This window comes from Colius striatus, chromosome 10 (assembly GCF_028858725.1).
Source record: "Colius striatus isolate bColStr4 chromosome 10, bColStr4.1.hap1, whole genome shotgun sequence".
In the NCBI taxonomy this organism is placed as follows: domain Eukaryota; kingdom Metazoa; phylum Chordata; class Aves; order Coliiformes; family Coliidae; genus Colius; species Colius striatus.
Window position 1 is genome coordinate 23,768,504 of NC_084768.1, and position 18,902 is coordinate 23,787,405.

The following is an 18,902-nucleotide window of genomic DNA, read 5'->3' on the forward strand; positions in this document are numbered from 1 at the left end:
GATGTCACGTTTTCCCTCCAGCCCAAACGAATCCTGAAGCCACGATAATTTTAAAAGCGTGATCATACATTGCCATGTTTTTGGCAGATCAGATCAAATATTCTTAATGAAATCTTTTTTTAAAAAGTGGGTAATATGCAGCTGGTGTAGCTCCTGAGACAAACTGAACCCCCAGCCCTTTGCCTAACACTGCCTTGCGTGTAAAGTGGCACACTTGGTTGAGTAACCATGCTTAAAGGATAACATGACCTCTGCTCACCATTTCACTTCAGTGGCACTGACTGGGTGATTAGAGTTAACCAGGTGACAGTGCTCAGTGGTACAGCCTTTTCTGAAAAGCAACCATCGCAAAAAGCTTCAAAGTATGATACCCCAAAAGGAGATACAAAAATAACATTAATCGTTTTTGTAAATCACAAGTTCATAGGATAATTCCTTTTGAAAGGGACCTCAAAATGACATCTAGTTCAAACTCCTGCTCAAAGCAGAGTTAGCTCTGGGGTCAGAGCAGGTTACTCGGGGCTTTAACTAATTCATTTGCCTTTAGGATGTCTACTGCAGAGTTCATTTCTTTGTTTTAAAACAGAAGGATTTTAGCTTAGTGAAAAAGAACTCCTAACAGCCCTAGAAATGTCAATAAATACGATCCACAGACTACCAGGAGTCAATCAAACCATAAGTGTTTTTCCCAGTACTGTTCTGATTTCCAACGTACTGCCTTAAAGCAACAAGAAGCTGAGCTCTTTTCTAAATGCTGAAAGTTGGATTTTCAAAAGTGGCAATGACATTGACAGCTTAGAGCTCAGGAGCTTGTACTGTTTACATCGAAATGCACCGACTATGAAAGTGTATTTGCTTAATTGACCAAATACACTAACACTAAAACATTGGCTTTATATAAACTACCTAGAGAGCCCATCCCAGGAAGTAATAAGCTATTCGTTAAAGATTCCTTAGATTCTTTGTGACGTTTCCTGATAATGGTCCCATTTATAAGCACAGATTACATTCGATATGCATGGTTTTAACAACCTTGGCTTGTTCTAAAGTGTGCTTTAACCCCTGTTATCAGAACTGTAGTTGAATTCCTCATATGGTTAAAGGGCAAATTCAGATACCTTTAGTCACCTTTTCCCACACCAAGTCTCACTGAATTAACTGGAGATTGATGATGAGAGAATGAACAAAGAGCTGAGACTGCACACAGGGCTAACATGAGGGTTACCATTACACAAGGGGACCTCAGACCACCTCTGTGATCGAAAGTGCCCCAGGTTTTATAAATTTCACCTTCAAAACCTTCATAACTTTCCACTGCTTTATCAGTGTGGTTAAGGCACAAACCTTCTGAGGCAAGAAGGTTTACATTTTCTGAAATGTGAATCTACAACTCGACTTACTCTCTTTTCAGTATGTGAATTATATCCTCAATTATAACTGTGTTCAGACAAAAGGAACACAGTTGGAATAGTCTATTAAAAAAATATTAAGATTGCTAAAGCTGAGCTGCTCTGCTACAAATTTGTACATAAACAAGAACTAGTGAGAGCCTCATGCAGAGCTGTTAAGTTTCGGCTTAAGAGAAGCAACACAATCATAGGTTGAGAATGGCACTACCGAGCCTGAGAAGGAGGCTGTTAACTCAGATTAACTGCAGTTGAGGTGCACTCAAGTGCTTTGCACATACAGAGAACTTTCCTAAAAGTGAAAAAAAAAATCTACAGGTTTCTAGAATTTTGAAAAGACCTTCACTGTTTAGTATGCTTTAATGACATAGAATGAAAGATGGGACACTTTGCAGCAAAATTGCTTTTCATTTTAAAAACTACACGTGAGCACTTCTGAATTCAGAATAACCACTGTGCTTCTGGCAGCCCTGCCGCTATCACTTCATGTGTGTGTCCTCCCAATAACATACATTCTCCAAAGCTCTGGGTCACAAGAAGTGACATAGAGGATATGTTGGGAGTGCTACAAGGACCCATCACAAAACACTAAGGGGGAGAATTTTTTTTAGTAGCTGGTATTTCCCATATTCCAACACAACCTTTTCTGACTACTCCCTACCTTGTTTGTCAGAGGCAGGAACATCCCTTTGCCAGTCAGGATATTGTTAAACATTCTGCTATATTTGGCATCCAAAACCTATAGGCCAGGTTGGTTTTTCCTCCTAAATTGTCAAATTCCACAGCCATTGTTCAGACACACCATCTCCTGCTTCATAATGCCAGAGCTGCCATCACTCCCTTATTGTCCGATCAACATTTATCTCTAATCATTCTTTTTCTTATTGTCTGATCTCTGTTTCTTCCTAAGTATCTCCTTTAGTACTATTGAAACATGTCAATAACTTGTTTTAGCATGTTTTACATGACAGGCATATTTAAGGAACCAGCAGTATAAAAGCAACATTAGGAAACACAGAACAGGTCTCAGCTAAACACGTGAATTAAATGAGTGCATGGCATTTCCTCTTTTTTTTTAATCTATACCATCAGTACTGTTAACCCCACCTACTAAATCCACAGGCACACACCTAGCACTGGTAGAAAAGTGAGCTACAAAACACCTTATAATCTCAGAAAAAGAGAAGATGATATGACAGATTTGTAAAGAAAAGGCAGTATTTCATCCTTGTAGCCAGGGAATTCAGTTTTGTAACAATAATTGTTTGTGCTGCTGACTTCCTTAAACACCTGTGACCCTGCTTGTCACGGCCTCATTGCCTGCTGGAAACTTGGCAAAAGACAAGAGAAGAGATATTAGGGAACCAATGCTACGTCCTGAGAGAGGCCATAAAGTCCAAAGGTTGAACAGAATTGCCAGGAGCAGTCTGATAAACGAAGGAAGTATGTGGCTCTGAAGAGACAAACTGCTGTGCCCGAGTACAATATGTTCAAGCTCCGTGAGCTGCACCCCAACGTCTCACACTCTCAAAAGAGCACATTATCCAGGGACTTCTCCCAAACAGCCCCCTTAGAAAAGAATTATTTCAAGCCCCTTTCTGAAATGAGTCTGTGACCACTTGGTGCGTTGCACATGCCAGAATTTCACACATCTTAAATTTGAAAAACACTCCTTTTTATTTTTTCAAATTAAGCTGGGGTGATTTGTTGATTTAATAAAAAGAAGAAATCCTGTGTAAAACCTCCTCTGAATTAGCATATTCAAGCCTTTCCAAAACCTGGCTCCAGTAAAGAACTTGTCCTTAAAAATCTATCAGACTGTAACTAAGTTTGTAACTTGGCATGTGAAATAAATAACCCAATAATCAGAACCTTCAGAAATTTTCAATCTGTAAAAATATCGAATAAAATCTTCAGCATTTGAAGAGTTTCTATTCAGGAGGAAAGTACAGCAGCCTTGGGTTCATGTTTGGAAGAGCACTGGGCATTAATAAATACGGCTTTTTCCCCCTTTCCTATCCCCCACTCAGTTACAGCAGCACAGCTTTTTTCTGAAGACACCCAGCAAATCTGAGTAGAAAACTCTTTTCTAGCTTACAGAGCAAATCAAACCAAGAACAGAGCATGGCCCCTACAAAGAAGTGAGCAAGCACAAGCAAAGAGGCAGCGCAGGAACAGCAGCCAGGGGAGAGAGGAAAAAGGACGTGAATTGCTTTGAGCTCATATTGCTGCTGAGTCCTTTCTATTATAAACCCATAACCTAATATGCTTTCAAGACTACAGCTCTGAACAGCTTCACACCATGCACCTCCTTCCCTCCACAGGACCCTAAAGGGATCTAAACTGCTGCAGAAATGTGTCTGTGCAGAGAAGCTTGCAGGCTCAGACACTGTACTCGATTATACTTGTCATTATTCACTGCTTATTCACTACACAAGAGCATCACCCCAGCAGTGCTTGTAAACACAACGGCTTCCTTGAGAAGCAACAGCAAAATCCATAAGTATGGCTCTCCTCTCGGTGTAAGTGAAATGCCTGCCCTGGGAGGGCTGTCTGTGCTCCCTGGGGAGCTCAGCTGTGGGAAGCAGGAGCAAGGAACTGCCTTTTTAGGACTGTGGCTGAGCAGAGCTGGGAAGCGCTGGGGCAGGAACAGGGCTCCTACAGCAGCTCACTGGCCTTATAAGGAGAAAGCCAGGTATTTCCCCATATATATACTGTTGGTATTTTCCCAGCCCCATGCTAGGAGCTGCACAGGCAGCGCAGTGAGGTAAGGTGAGGCAGGACTCCCCAGCAACACTTGGCTGGGGGAAACCTTGCCCACAGCCGAACTGCTGCTGGGTGCAGACCTACAGCCCTGGTGTCTCCAGCCTCTGTACATTTCAAATGGGCCTTATTAGGAAGCAGGGAAGCTTAATTAATTGAAAGATTGTTTTCTGATCTGTAAAGCCAGATGGTTTGTGGGTGAACCATAATTGATTTTCATGTGATATTTTAACGCATCGAAGGCAAAGTTTTGGAGCTCAGGTCTGATGTCAAGGCATCTTTTCAGCTACCTACATAAGAGGGCAGGTGTTCAGAGGTGATGAGAGGTTGGATTTTTGGAAGACTAACAGAAGGGGCAGGACATTCAAAGCCTCAGATACTCAGCAATTTGTTTAAGCAAGCTTTAGGAATACACATGATTAAGATCCCTCCCTAGTTGCCTAAAAATTAAAGCTGCTCAGTTCAAAAGCACAAAGGTTTTTGTTCATTCAGTTCAAGTTATATGTTTTACTTTTCTAGGGAGCAAAAGAAATTAAACTAGACACTTGGACTAGATGATCTCTAGAGGTCCTTTCCAACACCTACCATTCTATGATTCTAAACCACTTCAGGCCAAATCCCTCTATATAGGATATATTTGCCATAAACTGTACCATATTGTTGCTCTTTTTTACTTTCATAAATCTAGTTTTCAGAAAAAGAAAAGTCTATGAGTAAAATAGGAAAAAGTAGAACTTTTCCCCAGCAATATCCACTTAAATATTTGATTTGTAAATCTTCTGCAGGAAGTGCCAACAAAAATGGAGTGCCTTTGAATGTTTTCCTGTGGTGAAAATAAAAAAGTAATTTTCCTTTAGATATGGCTAAAATAAATCATTTACAGTGTAACATTAAAATGATACACTACTCATCCAGGAATAATAGAGCATCCCAGTCCTGAGTATGAAATGCCATACTGAAATGCCAAGAATTATCCATACATTTGGTCATCTTAATTTCTTGAGGTTAAAACTTTGATGGCTGCCTGCCTTGAGGTGCTGAATAGTATAGGTTTAACTGAAAGCAGCAACTTTTAACCTAGAGATATGAGAAGAGCTTGATAGTTTTGATCTGTACTACTTTTTAAGCTCACGGACAAGTGTCTGCTCTGCATCACAAACTATTGCCATTCTTGATGCTTTCAGGTAGTAATCCCAGCAGGAGGACACAAACTTTCATTAATCTTGCCACATCCCACTTGCAACATATTGGCAAGAAAACATGGGGGAAGTACTAATTAACCCATGGATAATCACAGGGTGTCCATTTCTAGGATTCCTTGTGAAAGGCCCATCAGGACAACTGAGGCCACAGACAACATGAGAATTTACAACTGAAAAATACGATGATATGTGACAAACTTATTCAGTATGAGCTCTGACATTGCCTAAGACTTTCTCCAATTGTTGATTGGGCTGGAAGGACACTTCTGCAGCTCCAAAGGAGCACTAGGGTAAGACTACTTTCATAAAAGGAATAAAAGTTTGGACATCAGATTTCATATTGTAAATTTATCCTTTAAAATAACTTGCTTGCCAAAGCAGTTCAGCTGCCAGAAAAGGAGAAAAGCAGGCAAACTATTCCCTTAAAAGCAATGACTGTGCTGTGCTGCTCAGGTACATGAGGCATCGCTCCAGAACTAGGGAAACGTTGGCTCATTAGGAGCAATTAAAAAAAAAACCCACTGAGGGGATTTTAAAAACAACAACTTCCAAAAACAAAACATGCATATATACCACATGCATTTGTTTATGCAGCTGTAATGAGTGATGAAATCCATTTATGAGCTGAAGTCACAAGATTCTAAGCAGGTCTTTGTTTAATCTCAGTAATTCATGACATTTCCCTAGTACTTATAATAATGTGATTTGGATCAACATTTTCAAACTTATGCACTTGGTTTTAAACAGTGCTTACCAATTGCACTTCTCAGCTACTTCGCTGGAGACTGAACAGTCTACTTCTGAGCCATTGCTTTGGATAAGCCTCCTAAGGACAGAGACAGAAACCTTGGGTTTAGTTTAACATACGCCTGTCATTCTCCAGTTCAGCATATATGCTGTAATTCTTACACTACCTGAGAGACTCTGTGCAACCTGCAAAGAGTGTAAATAAAAATCAATGAGACTATTAGTGGAATGAATACTTACAGCATCAGTCCTTCTATAATCACAAAGTCCATCCAGATGGATGCCCTTAAAGTGCTTAAGAAGGTTTTGCTATAGACAATGGCTTTTGTTCCAGTAGGTTGCTGTGACTTGGAAGAATAAAATGAAGACAAATGCAGCTGTTTACTGCTTACATTAAAGCAACATTAGTGCCCTGAGTAACAAAGGTAGGACAGAGAGCACAGAGGAAAAAAGATTCAGCACAAATAACTAAGTTATAAATGTTTTGTGTATTTATAAACTGTGCTCGGCTTCAGATTTATTATTATATAGCTTTAACAGTATATAAATCAGTAAAGCTGCACATAAATCAAGGCTGCATTTTTACTTTTGATATTAAGGAGAAAAAGGAACAAAGAAAAGGTAATTGCCACTGCTGCTCTTGCCATTACACTTCTATTAGCTTTGCAAACATCAGATGTTTTGTGAGGATCAGATCAAAACTAAATGGATCTAGGTTCACTGTTAATATAATCAGAGTGACTTTTTAATATTTCTTTTAAGAAGAGTAAAAAGATTAGACTCTTGATATGAATGAGAAGTCAATCTACCTAATGCACAGAGCAGCACATCCCATATGATGGGATGAAGGAAAACATTGCTGCCTACATCCACTCGCCATTCTGTTTCTCATGGCTCATTTTGTTTCCTGCTCTCCAGAGTCCCAAATGAGCCAGGAAAACAGCTGGAGTTTACAGCATGTCACCAAATCAAGATGGCAGACAGACATAAAGCAAAAGGAAGGATCCTTCACCACGAACATTTTGTTCCAAGCAACATCTTGTTCATTTGCAAAAGCATAAGCTACAAGACAATTGCTTCAGGATCTTGGGCCCAAACTTGGAAATGCCCTAAAAAGGCCAAAGCCAAATAGACATAACCAGCAAAGTCAATGTCTCACCTGACTGTGTTTGACCCAACTGTCACAAACAGTATGCTCCTATACTCTGCAATTTTACAATTATTTTTGTTGATGTAGGAAAATAAAATGAACAATTACCAGAGTCTTTCCTGATGTGAAAAAAAAAGTCCTAAAATAATCACCAAAGTGAGGCTGCAAGGGAAGCACTGGAACTCCTGAGACAGGGGCACCTTTCCTGATATTTTCAGTAACATGCATCTATTGGATGTTTTTAGGTTCCACACAAGTACTTTGTGGACTTGGGAAGAGCGATGATGTTCTCAGTAGGATAGTATAAACACATTGCTGCCTTCCATTTTCTTAGAATGGCTCCAGTGCTCATCACTCAAGTGATGATCCTTTAGCTTTAGAGGATCTACTAAAGCAGTGTGCCAGAAAGAAAATAGCTGTAACTACTGACATCAGAGTAACAACTGAAAAACACGAATGAATAGAAAACATTATTTAATGTGCTTGCCCACATGAACCAAACCCAGCTGAAAAACTGAAAAAGTACATTTTAAAAAGTGACTGTGAAAACCTTAAGTAAACAGTTCCCTCACTGGACTTTCTATGACCAACTAAAGCCTTTCTTCCCTTTTCCACATTAAAGGAAAGCCCTAAACCCACATTTTGCATATTTTATTTGTCAAAACCTTTTTAAACATGGTTCCCAGGGCAGACTAACTCTAACAAACTTTAAAAGTGAATCTAACATTGTTCTACAATAACAGTACTAGTGGAGTGTTAACTACAGGACTATCAATAAATGTCTATTCTTATTCCTGGGCACAGAATGGAATTCTAAACAATTTCTAGTCCCTATGATTCACAATTTATTGAACCTGAACTTGCCTACCAGCTTTAGTAATCGATGTTACCCATCTCATGCCTCTGACAGCTTTTATCAGAAAGAAGAATTGCACATTTGGAAAAACAAAAACATTTTGGTGACTGTTTAAAAAAAAAAAAAATCCTAGTTGAGTATCTGGAAAGGTCAGGAAGCCAAGAGTTATCCTGTTAGAAAGAGATTAGCAGGCAGAGGGTAGGCAAGGTAGTCAAGGGTGTACGGGAAGTATAATCTATCAGATTGATGGCACCACTATGTATAAGGTACAATTATATCTTATCTTCCCAGCCCTGCAACCAAAATAAACCACATTGAAGTCTTGGGGTCGGATTCTGTTGTCTTTAAGTACACACCCCTTGGGGTGGTGACCCAGGACACACCACACATCTTTTACTTCATGTGAGACAAAATCAAAACAAATATAATCTGTTTTTTCCCTTTTAGGACTCTTGCTGAGGCTCTTTGATGTGTTTACCCTAATGGTTTTCTCTTTATCATCACACTCAGGGGTTTCTCTGAGCTTGTAACAGGCTGGTTTTTATGTAACTTCTTCTATGCAGGCACCTTCCCAAGCTCCCAATACAGCAACTGCTGTAACAGTACACAGCAACACTACACCAAAGAATACCTTGTCCAAATGAAACCAAAAGGGAAATTTAGATGAGTACATTCTACTTAGGTTGGAATTTTGGATTAGGCACAAGAGTTAACACTCCTGGTCTTGCAAGCACAGCTCTAATGGAGATATTGAAAACGAAAGTAGCTCTTCTACTTCAGAGCTGAAAATCTGGCCACTTCTAGAACACGTTTTGCTGCTCTGGGAAATTTTACTTATCTATACCCATTCATGAAGGGGAACTCCTTGGTGCTACAAGTTAGCTGTGGGTTTGCCATTCACTTCTGAGACTACATCTGAGACTCCACCAGTGTGATTTAGTACCCATGGTATAAAACTAGTTTAAATTTCTAATTTTTATATAGCTGCTTGCCAATTTCTCTTTGTCTTAGGAGCAACTATTCACATTTACACTTTATCTTGAGTCTCTTTAGCAACATCCCTATTTACATAAAGAAGCCTTAAACAGATGACCATATTCTTTTCCCCGTACTCCACTCCTAAAATTTTCCAGATCCACTACTCATAAAATGGCTAAACTTAAAACAGGATCCAAGTGAAACCCGCAGAACTGGCATATCTGTCAAATGCCCTGTGAACAGCTGCCTCACTGATTCTTCAGGTTCTAGAGTTAATTGCCATTTATTAGCTAAGATCTGATTCCAGTGATACCCCTTTCTGTTGCTCTCTGCCATTCTCTGTCAAGATAAGGCATATGGAGGCAACAGAAGTTAAGATAAGAACTGAAACCCTTTCCTTCACATGGGTAGGAGCCCTGCAAAGAAATTGCTTATTGAACCTGACAGCAAGCATATAAACAACATGAGAGGGAGTGCTCATACATGTACTCCCAAATAAAGGGGAGGACAAGGTGGTGAAAGTCGGAGCTATTACAAGACAAATACACATTAAAGGCACTGTTTTTAATCTCAGGATACTAAAATATTTCTGAGAGCTCCCAGTGTTTGGTGGAGGAAGGAGGGAGAGAAGTGGGGAGGAGAACTAAGCTGTGTTGCTACTTTTCTTATGGTTTGTATCACCTTTTGTGGGAAAATCATTCTTAAAAAAAGCAACAGAGGATTTTGAAACTAACAGAGAAGCGTTTGGTAAAAGGTAGCTTACTCTTTGTAAAACTTCCCATGAGGCCAGAAAAAGCACCCTGGGCATGCACTTTACTAGTTTTGCATATGAACTGCTGTTTGTTTCAAAAGCAGACGGATATTTTTACCAGGGGGTTATTCCTGTCAATTGCCCCCTGATCTGTGAGAAGCAAAAAAAAACCCGAGTCAGAGCTACCGCAAAGATATAAGCAGAACTATTAAAGTTCATGGGATTGTCGACATTCCCCCTTCTTACACTGAAACTTTAACCCTTGAGTGAATGCTGCCTTACATATTTCCTTTGTCTGACTGGCTGGTGGGCCACCTGGAAAGCATCAGCCCTCTAAGAAGAAAACTGCTATTGTTTATCGGTATTTCCTTCAAACAAAATCTTGCTGTCCATTACCATTTCCCAGAAAGGTATATTGTTCTATCAGCACCCATATCAAATTTGAGTGCAGAGACATGTTTATGGTACGTGCAGCGGCTCAGATAGGCTGGGCTGTTGCAATCCTGTTGCAATCCTGTGCAGAAAACAGAATGTTAACACTGGCACGCTGCTCCCACGCCCTCCCCTTTTCAGGCTTTACATTAACTCAGTGACACCCTGCTAGGCACAGGGTTTATTTACACAACACAAAGTCTTGTGACAAGCCTTTGTTCAACTGCAATGTTGACTAGCCTTATGAAGCACTACCCACTATAGTAAAGGTGTATTATGAAGCAACTGACGACCACATATGAATGAAACGTTTTGAAACTCTCTTGATCGAGTTTCCAGCTGCAGCGTTAATTCTGTCGTAGCCAGAAGCTGTTGGGACAAGCAGGGAAATTCCTGGTTTTCACGGAGACCAGGAAACTGCACTCACATGATGGTTCCACAAGGATTTTAATCCGGGATATGCTGGTGACACCCTGAAAAGAAGCAAATGCCTCTCTCCCCAGCCATTCAGGTTTTTTGCTGGGATAGAGTTGAATGGGATTATTTCCCAACGCACTTCACCTCACGGCTGTGTCAGCGCAAGGGAGGGGACAGCGTGGGAGCAGGAAGAGGGCTGGACTGCCTCTTTTGTCAGCAGTGACGGCAGAAAGCACCAAGGACATTGTAAATTGTGCTGATTTACATCTGCTAAGAATGCCTCTTAGTTTTCCTTTAGAATTATCGTTCTATGTATAGCATTTTAAAACTTAACACACCAGTAAAAACAGACAAAACAGCTTAGGTGCAGATTTATTGGGTGGAAGCGTCCAGGGAGGCTGTAAGCTTCACCTCTCCAGGACTGGCAATACCCACTCCTGAGAAGAGGGAGTGGTTGCTGCACTCACCCTCTTCCTCAAGGGGTGTATAATGCAGAAGAGTTCCTGTGTTTCACGTGACCGTCTTCTTGTCAAAGTTTTGGACCAAGTATCAAGGCTTTTTCTATAAAATAACTATCTTTGTGAATCTGGAGAGGTGCTGGTGGTTGTGCCTCAGCTTCCCCTTCTGGGAAAGCTGACATGTAATAATAGTTCCTCCTACACAGCACTTTTGACACAACTCCCAATTATTGTCAGAGCCTCTTGCAGTAGAGAATAAATGTAAAGAAAAACAACAACAACAACAACAATATTAAAAAAACCCAAAACTCTCAAAAAAAGCAGCTTCATAGCAACTGCAGGATGTTTGGTCAAAATGTCAGAGAGTGGCCAGTGAGTGAAAACGGGATCAATCTAAGCACCAGGAGTGCTGGGTCAGATTCAAAATACATTACAAAGCTGACAAACCAATAAAAAAGCCAATTGTTGATATCCTAAAAGCAAATTAGGACAGTAACAAATATTTTATACCAGTAAGTTCATCCCAGATCTTCTTCCAGATGGCATTCCATTCCCTTTCTGTACCTTTCTCCACAATGCATTTTTAAAAACAAAACCGTCTCACACCACTTGTAGAGCCCACAGATCTGCATGATTTACTACAACTTCAATCTCATTATGCCCATTTTACAGGCAGGGAAACCCAGCCAGAGAGATGCAAAAAGTGATTAGGGGTCATTCACCAGGGAAGCTAAACCAGAAAGACTATCTCATAGAGTCACAGAATGGCAGGGGTTGGAAGGGTCCTTTAGAGATCATCCAGTTCAACCCCCCTGCAGAAACAGGTCAACCTAGATCCGGTCACACAGGAACATGTCCAGCTGGGTTTTGAAGATCTCAGAGAAAGAGCCTCCATACCCTACCTGGGCAGCCTGTGCCAGGGCTCCCTCACATCAACCGTGCAAGAGTATTTCCTTATGTTTAAATGGAATTTTCTGTGTTCCAGCTTCTTTCCATAACGCCTTGTCCCGTCACCAGATACAACAGAAAAAAAGTGCTGCCCCAACCTCCTGACACCCACCATTTAGATATTTGTAAATAATAGTGAGATCCCTCCCTCAGACTCCTCTTCTCCAGACTAAACAGCCCCAGTTCCCACAGCCTTTCCTCGTATTAAAGATGTTCCAGTCCCCTGATCATCTTGGTGGCCCTGTACTGGCCTCTCTCCAGAAGTTCTCTGTCCCTCTTGAGCTGAGGAGCCCAGAACTGGACACAGGACTCCAGATGAGGCTTCACCAGGGCAGAGTAGAGGGGGAGAACAACCTCCCTTGACCTGCTGGCCGCACTCTTCTTGATGCATCCCAGGATGCCGTTGGCCTTCTTGGCCACGAGGGCACATGGCTGGCTCACGTTTAGTTTATTATCAATCAGGACTCCCAGGTTTCTCTCTGTAGAGCTGCTCTTCAGCAGTTCAGCCCCCAGCCTGTACTGGTGCAGGGGGTTGTTCCTTCCCAGATGCAGGACTCTGCACTCGTCCTTGTTGAACCTCATGAGGTTCCTCTCTGCCCAATTCTCAAGCTGGTTGAGATCCAGCTGAATGGCAGCACAGCCTTCTGGGGAATCAGCCAGTCCTCCTAGTTTGGCATCATCAGGGAACTTGCTGAAGGTACACTCTGTCCCCTCATCCAGGTTGTTGATGAAGATGTTGAACAAAACTGGCCCAAAAACCGATCTCTGTGGAACTCCACTGGCCACAGGCCTCCAACTTGATTCTGTGCCGTTGATCACCACCCTCTGGGCTCTGTTTTCAGCCAGCTCTTGATCCACCTCACTATCCACTCATCCAAGCCATCTCATCTCATTTGAGTTTATTCTGTTCTGTTGTTTTTCTCTATTGGTATACAGAAAATAAGATTATTTCTCATTAAGTCCACAAGGTTACATGAAAGAGGTAAGCGGGGAAAAAAATCGCTTCACTTTGTAAATTCTCTTGGTTGTCTTAAAGGGATGTATATTCCCCATCACTACTGCTACAGGGTTAGGTAAATACTTTGCAGACCAATAATATAAATATAAAATAGATCAGTGTTCTTATTACCATTTATGTAATATTCTAGGGCTGCCATTGGCTATCATCGGATTGACCTCAGATCTTTGACATAAATGCCTATTTGAAGCATCTGGCAATAGGCTGTAAGCATCCACACCCAGAACTGCTTTGCCTGGGCTTGCAGTTTTGCCAGCCACACACCTTTTCCTATACTGACTCTAAGGAACGCAATAACTGGAAAACATCAGCACAAAACATGCTTATATAGAACAAGGCTGTGTTGTGCCATTAGCTCTTACAACACATGTGCTTAACCTCTGTCACATGACCTATCTGAGTCCACAGCCCTTTCTTAGCTGAACAGAAGCCTCCGCAAATATGTGCATACTGCAGCTGGTACCCAGATCTCTCCACACCATACAGCCATTTGGGAATGTCTTTCTAGCTGTGCTCTCTAAAGGGAAAAAAAAAAAAAAAGTAATTTTTGGGGGTTAAATATCTGAATTTCAATTAGCAGCCATTGCAGCCCTTAGGCTTTTGCTTTATCATTGTTCTTTCATCTGAAAAATTGATCTTGGTCTCATGAACTTGTTTCTGGTCTGTTCCAATGTGATGGGTTTTTACGTTTCATATGTTCTCAACAGACTGTGTGACCAGTCCTGTGAGGCTGCCAAACACACAGCCAGCTGTTCATGCCGTGCTGCCTCAAACACACGTGAACAGTGCTCCTGAACCCCTTGGAACAAAATAAGATCTCAGGTAGGGATCAATACTGACTCTGGATTAAATTTTCCATCTCTGCTTCCTTCTGAAACAAGGGAACATATAGACACCGCAGTGTTGGCAATTACATACATTTTTTACTGAAGAAAAGGGGTAAAAAGAGCAATTTTGAGGGCTTTGAGTCTCCTGGTTCTTCTCTTACTGAAGTCCCAAGGGGCTGCTGTGGCCAAGACCAAGACACTCCTATCCTGTAAGGGAACAGGGCTACCCAGACCAGCAGGGAGCAGCTACAAAGTCACCATGTGATCTGTCAGCTGTGATCAGAGATCAGGTTGCTTATTATTAATCAGATAGGACTGAAGAAAAGCAGTAGTGTAGTAGCATCTCCTCCAAAACTAAAGTCTTTAACTCTGCTTGTGCTTTCAGGCACTGTCCTACCCAGGCCATGCCCTTTCCTCCTTACAATGCCTCCCTTGACTATTTGGCAACCCTAAATGCTCCCACACCATGACTCCAACACAAATGACTGTCATCCAGAGTGAACATTTCCATTTGAATTACATGAGCAGGCGCTCTGTAAACTTCCCCACAGGCTCTGCCACTATAATCCCTGGGAAGGAGCAACCTGCAGGACCTACTTTCACTGCTCAGTGCTTTCTCTGTTATGGCTACTGCTGTCAGAAATGTTGCTGGAATTCAGACAGCTGTCCTCACATCTGTTGGCCACTAGCCACTGGTGACAGTCAGTAACAGAAACTCACTGTCCATGTCCAATCCTGAACCCACAGTACATAGAAGAAAAGCTCATCTGGTCACTGAAAGTCCCTAAGGTCTATGGTGCTTTACACTAAGCATTTTTGGTCTCATGCAGGCTTGCTTCCTTCCCCTCTCCTGTTGCAAGCACTGCTTCATCCCAGGTTGCCAGAAGCCTACTGTTTCAACAGCTGCTAAGACAGAGCAAGGTGTCAGCTTTGACAGGATGCCAAATTGTCTATTAATTAAAAACCCTTTCTATCCATTCTGAGACCTTAATCAAAACTGAACTCTTTTACCATGGACTGTCAGTGGTTAAATCCAGTTTTTCTAAGGCCTTCCACCACAACTGGCAAACATAAATCAATGTATTTTGTTGCCATTACTTTAATATGTGTTTATTGAAACACCAAAATGCCACGAAGCTAACTTCATTTCTCCACATTGAAACCATAGTATCAGTAATATCTGAACAAATGCATGCTTCCAGCTGGAGCTTTGTCCCCAGACACATGAAATATCTTTTCACAGGTGTTCCTCTGCCTCCCCCCTACTCAGCACTAGTGTGCTTCTATTTGCATGGTACATTTTTTTTTCTGCTGCCAGCTCACGAAGCCGAGTGTAGCCGTCTGCTTCCCATATGCCACACGTCCTCCAGTGCCTCCCCTACTGCTTACCTTCCCTCTTTGGGCTCCCACTGTGGATCAACTGCTGTTCTTTGTGTGTAGAGGATTTTTCTGACTGGAAGCTCTACAGAACACGAACTTTGTCCAATTCTCTATTTCTTGGGGCACGGGTTATCCTATGATATAGAAATAACGAACACAGAGATATTAGTGGTGTGACATTTAGATTTGTAACACCCTAAAAGGTACAGGGAGCAAGGCTCTGTGGTTCCTTTGTTTGATCAAAAATTATAAAACACAAAGCTGTTTGAGGAAAAAAAAAAAGTGTATAGTTCACCACCTATTTGAAAATACATTTCTGAGCACCTGCAGCAACCACTTTAAGCCTCTATAAAGTTAGCTGGGAATGGGGAAGAAGTGGGAAATCTAGTATAACTAACTCTTGAGCAAAGAGGAGATAACTCTGTCCACTTTAGAGACAATCATATTGAATCATCACTCATAAGTTGCTGCACATAAACATCCAGGGCTTGAATTGCTCAGGCAGCATTCTTAAGAAACTGGAAAATGCTTTTAGTGGTTCCTCTCTTACTTTTGCAGTCTTTCTCCGTGTTTGTAGTCAGTGTTGCTGTCCTGCCCCAGAGGTAACCCAACAGGTCTGGCAAAGTCTCCTAACTTTGCCCCACCTCCATCATTCACAATCTTGTCTCTCTAACCTACTCATTTTCTTCCATTCCACAAACTATTAGTTTCAAAGAAATTCAGAGATTAATTAAAATGATTGGTGGGATGAGTAGGTGAGGGGGACAGGCTAAAGGGCTTGACAAGATGAAAAGGACTAAACGCATATAGCTTGGTTATGCGATGACTAATTGAGGGTGGAGGAGATGGACATGATATTCATTTACAAGTGCCTAAAGTTCTGAGAAGTATTTTTCATGTGCAAAATGAAGACTAGCTCAAGACTAGCTTTCAGTCTTCTTGTAAAGATCTGGTTCCAGGGTCCTATACTTTAAGCTGTGAATCCCCCTCTTCCCCCAGCTTATGCATTCCTACCCCTCCATCCCAGGCTCTTTTTTTTTTCTTTTTTTCTTAAATTTCAGCTCAGCTTTCAGTCAGATTCAGTTCCTGGATCCCCACCTGGCCACATGAACCCTGCTGGGTGCAAAGGGCAAGAGGAGAGGCCACGGAAGCTGGGGGTGGATGAGGTGGCAGTGCTTTGCCACACCTCTGCTGCGCTGCAGACAGGTGAACTTGAACTGAACAGGAAAGCCCACCTGGATGAACTGGGGAGGAACTGGGAGCAGGAGCACCTGTGAATTTTTTTACTCCTCTATTCCTTGTGCCCTCTCACTCCCAGCTTCTCTCACTATGCTCTGGTGCAGTAAATTAAAGGAAAAATACTTTCTTCTTCTGACTCTTTACGGTCTTCTCTCCCTCAGTTGGCAAAACCTGCTCTATAGTAATCCCTTATTCAAGACAAGCAGCATGAGAAGATTCAGTAATTCCAACTCTTATCCACTTCATTCAGAGGTGAAGCAGGAAATCACACTTGAAAACACAGATAAAAAAACAAAAAATAAAACGTGTAGAGTAAAAATATTGTGGAAATATCTCTAATGAAGGGGGAAAGCAAGATAGTGTAATATCTCAAAGCTTAAAGAGAGACTACATGGAAATAAGAATTTCCTTTCTTTGGGCACTGTTTCCAATACAAAAGAGGAGAAATCATCGCTTATCATTTTTTTCTTTTTTTTTTTTTTCAAATGGTCTAGAAATAAGCCAAAAGCATTTGTGATACAGGAGTGAAACAAAGCAAGAAGCCCATTTAGTCCTGACCACCAAATAGAATTTAGATGGACATGGTATGTATAAAAAAATTTTAATTTGTCCCTGAAAAGCCATTTAATTATTCAGATTATCTGATTGCTTCAGTCAGTTTTGTATTGATTGGAGAACTTTATAAATCAAAATGTGCATTGCTGCTGCTCAACAAATCTGCCTCTCATAGCAATGCAGACATAAAGTTTGTTTCCCATCCCTACCCACAAGTTAATTTATAGACACATGTAAATAGCTATGGTTTATAAATGGGTCAGTAAGTGTTCTTTCATGCTACTAAAGGAATATTTACTTAAGCACATCAGGAAAGAGGGAACAAAGCCCCAAAGTAATAGTTGTTTAACAAATCAGGGCATAGTCACCCAGATTCACAGCTCCTTGCCTAATGGAAGGATCACTGTCTCTGCTCATGGGGCCCACTGCTGACCTGTGGCACTCTGGGGTAGTTGATGAACTTGGGGCACTGGGCTGAAATCTCAGCTGAGCCCTCCAAAAGCACCCTCTCACCAGTCTGTCCTGAATTAGGCAGAAAATGTAGCAAAGAGCATTTGTCTTTCATTTCAGAGCTCTCCTGCTACGCACAACCTTTATGACCAGCTTGACTGTCTACTGCCAGCCTCGACCAAATAACCTCTAAATGAGTAGCAATTAACATAATGAGTGGACTGATGGGTGTCCCCCATAGCTACAGGCCTCAGTAGCAACATGTCTCTGGCAAACTGGAATGTCTAGTCCTAAAACTCCACCTCTTTAGAAGGAAGGAAGTAGAAAACTAAAATGAGTGGAGGATTAAAAAAAAATAAATTACCCCTCCCCCCCAAAAAAATTACTTTAAATGAATCCCTCCAGCCCAACTGAACATGTGCTGAGGCTATCAGGTACCGATATCAGTGAGACTGAACTGGACAGACTATAAAGGGATGGTTTTCAGGTTATACAAATAAGTATTAGATGGTTAAAGCTACACTGACCATGCTTCTTCTAGTCTGAACTTGGCTTTCTAGCACAAAAGAAATATACAGAAGAAAAAACCCTGAAAAGATAAACCAAACCAAAACTCTTAACAAATTATATGTGTTAACAATTAGTCAGAACAAACTTAATTAGTACTATTTGTCTATACAGAAAACTGACTAAAGCAAATTATTTGCATGGCTTCCTATGTAATAGAAACCAGAAAAAAACCCAAAAAACTTTTAGCTTAATTTGAAAATAATTCGTATCTCACAATAAAAACCTCTGTATAATAAACTACTTGAAACTCACGTCAAAGAATTTTTTCTTTGTGTAGACAAGCCCTTTATAAAACCTCAAATCTTCACACTGATAGAACAGATGAACTATCCTGGGGGAGACTGCCACATCAAGTTCAGCTAGGTACTGTGTCTCTGACAGTGGCTAAGAGTGGATACCTGGAGAGGTGCAAGAAACCAGGGCAGACACACAGCAGTTTTGCCTCAGGATGCTCTCCCAGGCACGAACTATTTGCAGCTTTGGGATTTCCAGAGCCAGAGATGCACTGCATTTGATAGCCCTTAAGTGATTGCTCCTGTGAATTCATCTCATCACTTTAAAATCCTTCAGTCCGCACAGCTCTCTTGCCAAGGAGTTCCACAGCTTAACTACAGTTCTCTGAAGATATTTCCCTGGTTTGTTCTGAAAGTGCCAGTTTCATTTGATGCATCTTGGCTCTGTGCCAGAAGAGTCACTCAGTGGCCTCTATTTATTTATCTTGTATGTAAAGATTAAAAAGGAGTTAAATGACTACT

At 41.3% G+C, this 18,902-nt stretch overlaps 1 protein-coding gene across 8 annotated transcripts in view; it reads right to left on the minus strand.

Moving 5' to 3' along the window:
* The window catches only part of FGGY (FGGY carbohydrate kinase domain containing), a 308,898-nt gene that overhangs the window by 262,005 nt on the left and 27,991 nt on the right, over positions 1-18,902 (minus strand). For 4 of the 8 annotated variants that reach the window (XM_062003165.1, XM_062003164.1, XM_062003172.1 and 1 more), the window contains exons 2-3: positions 15,343-15,467; positions 6,126-6,197 (exon numbers count right to left, since the gene is read on the minus strand). The exons of 2 other annotated variants lie outside the window; for them this stretch is intronic. The gene's annotated coding sequence lies outside the window, so the exon portion shown is untranslated. The remainder of the gene's footprint in view (positions 1-6,125; positions 6,198-15,342; positions 15,468-18,902) is intronic. 2 more of the 8 variants (XM_062003168.1, XM_062003166.1) reach the window with 1 other exon arrangement.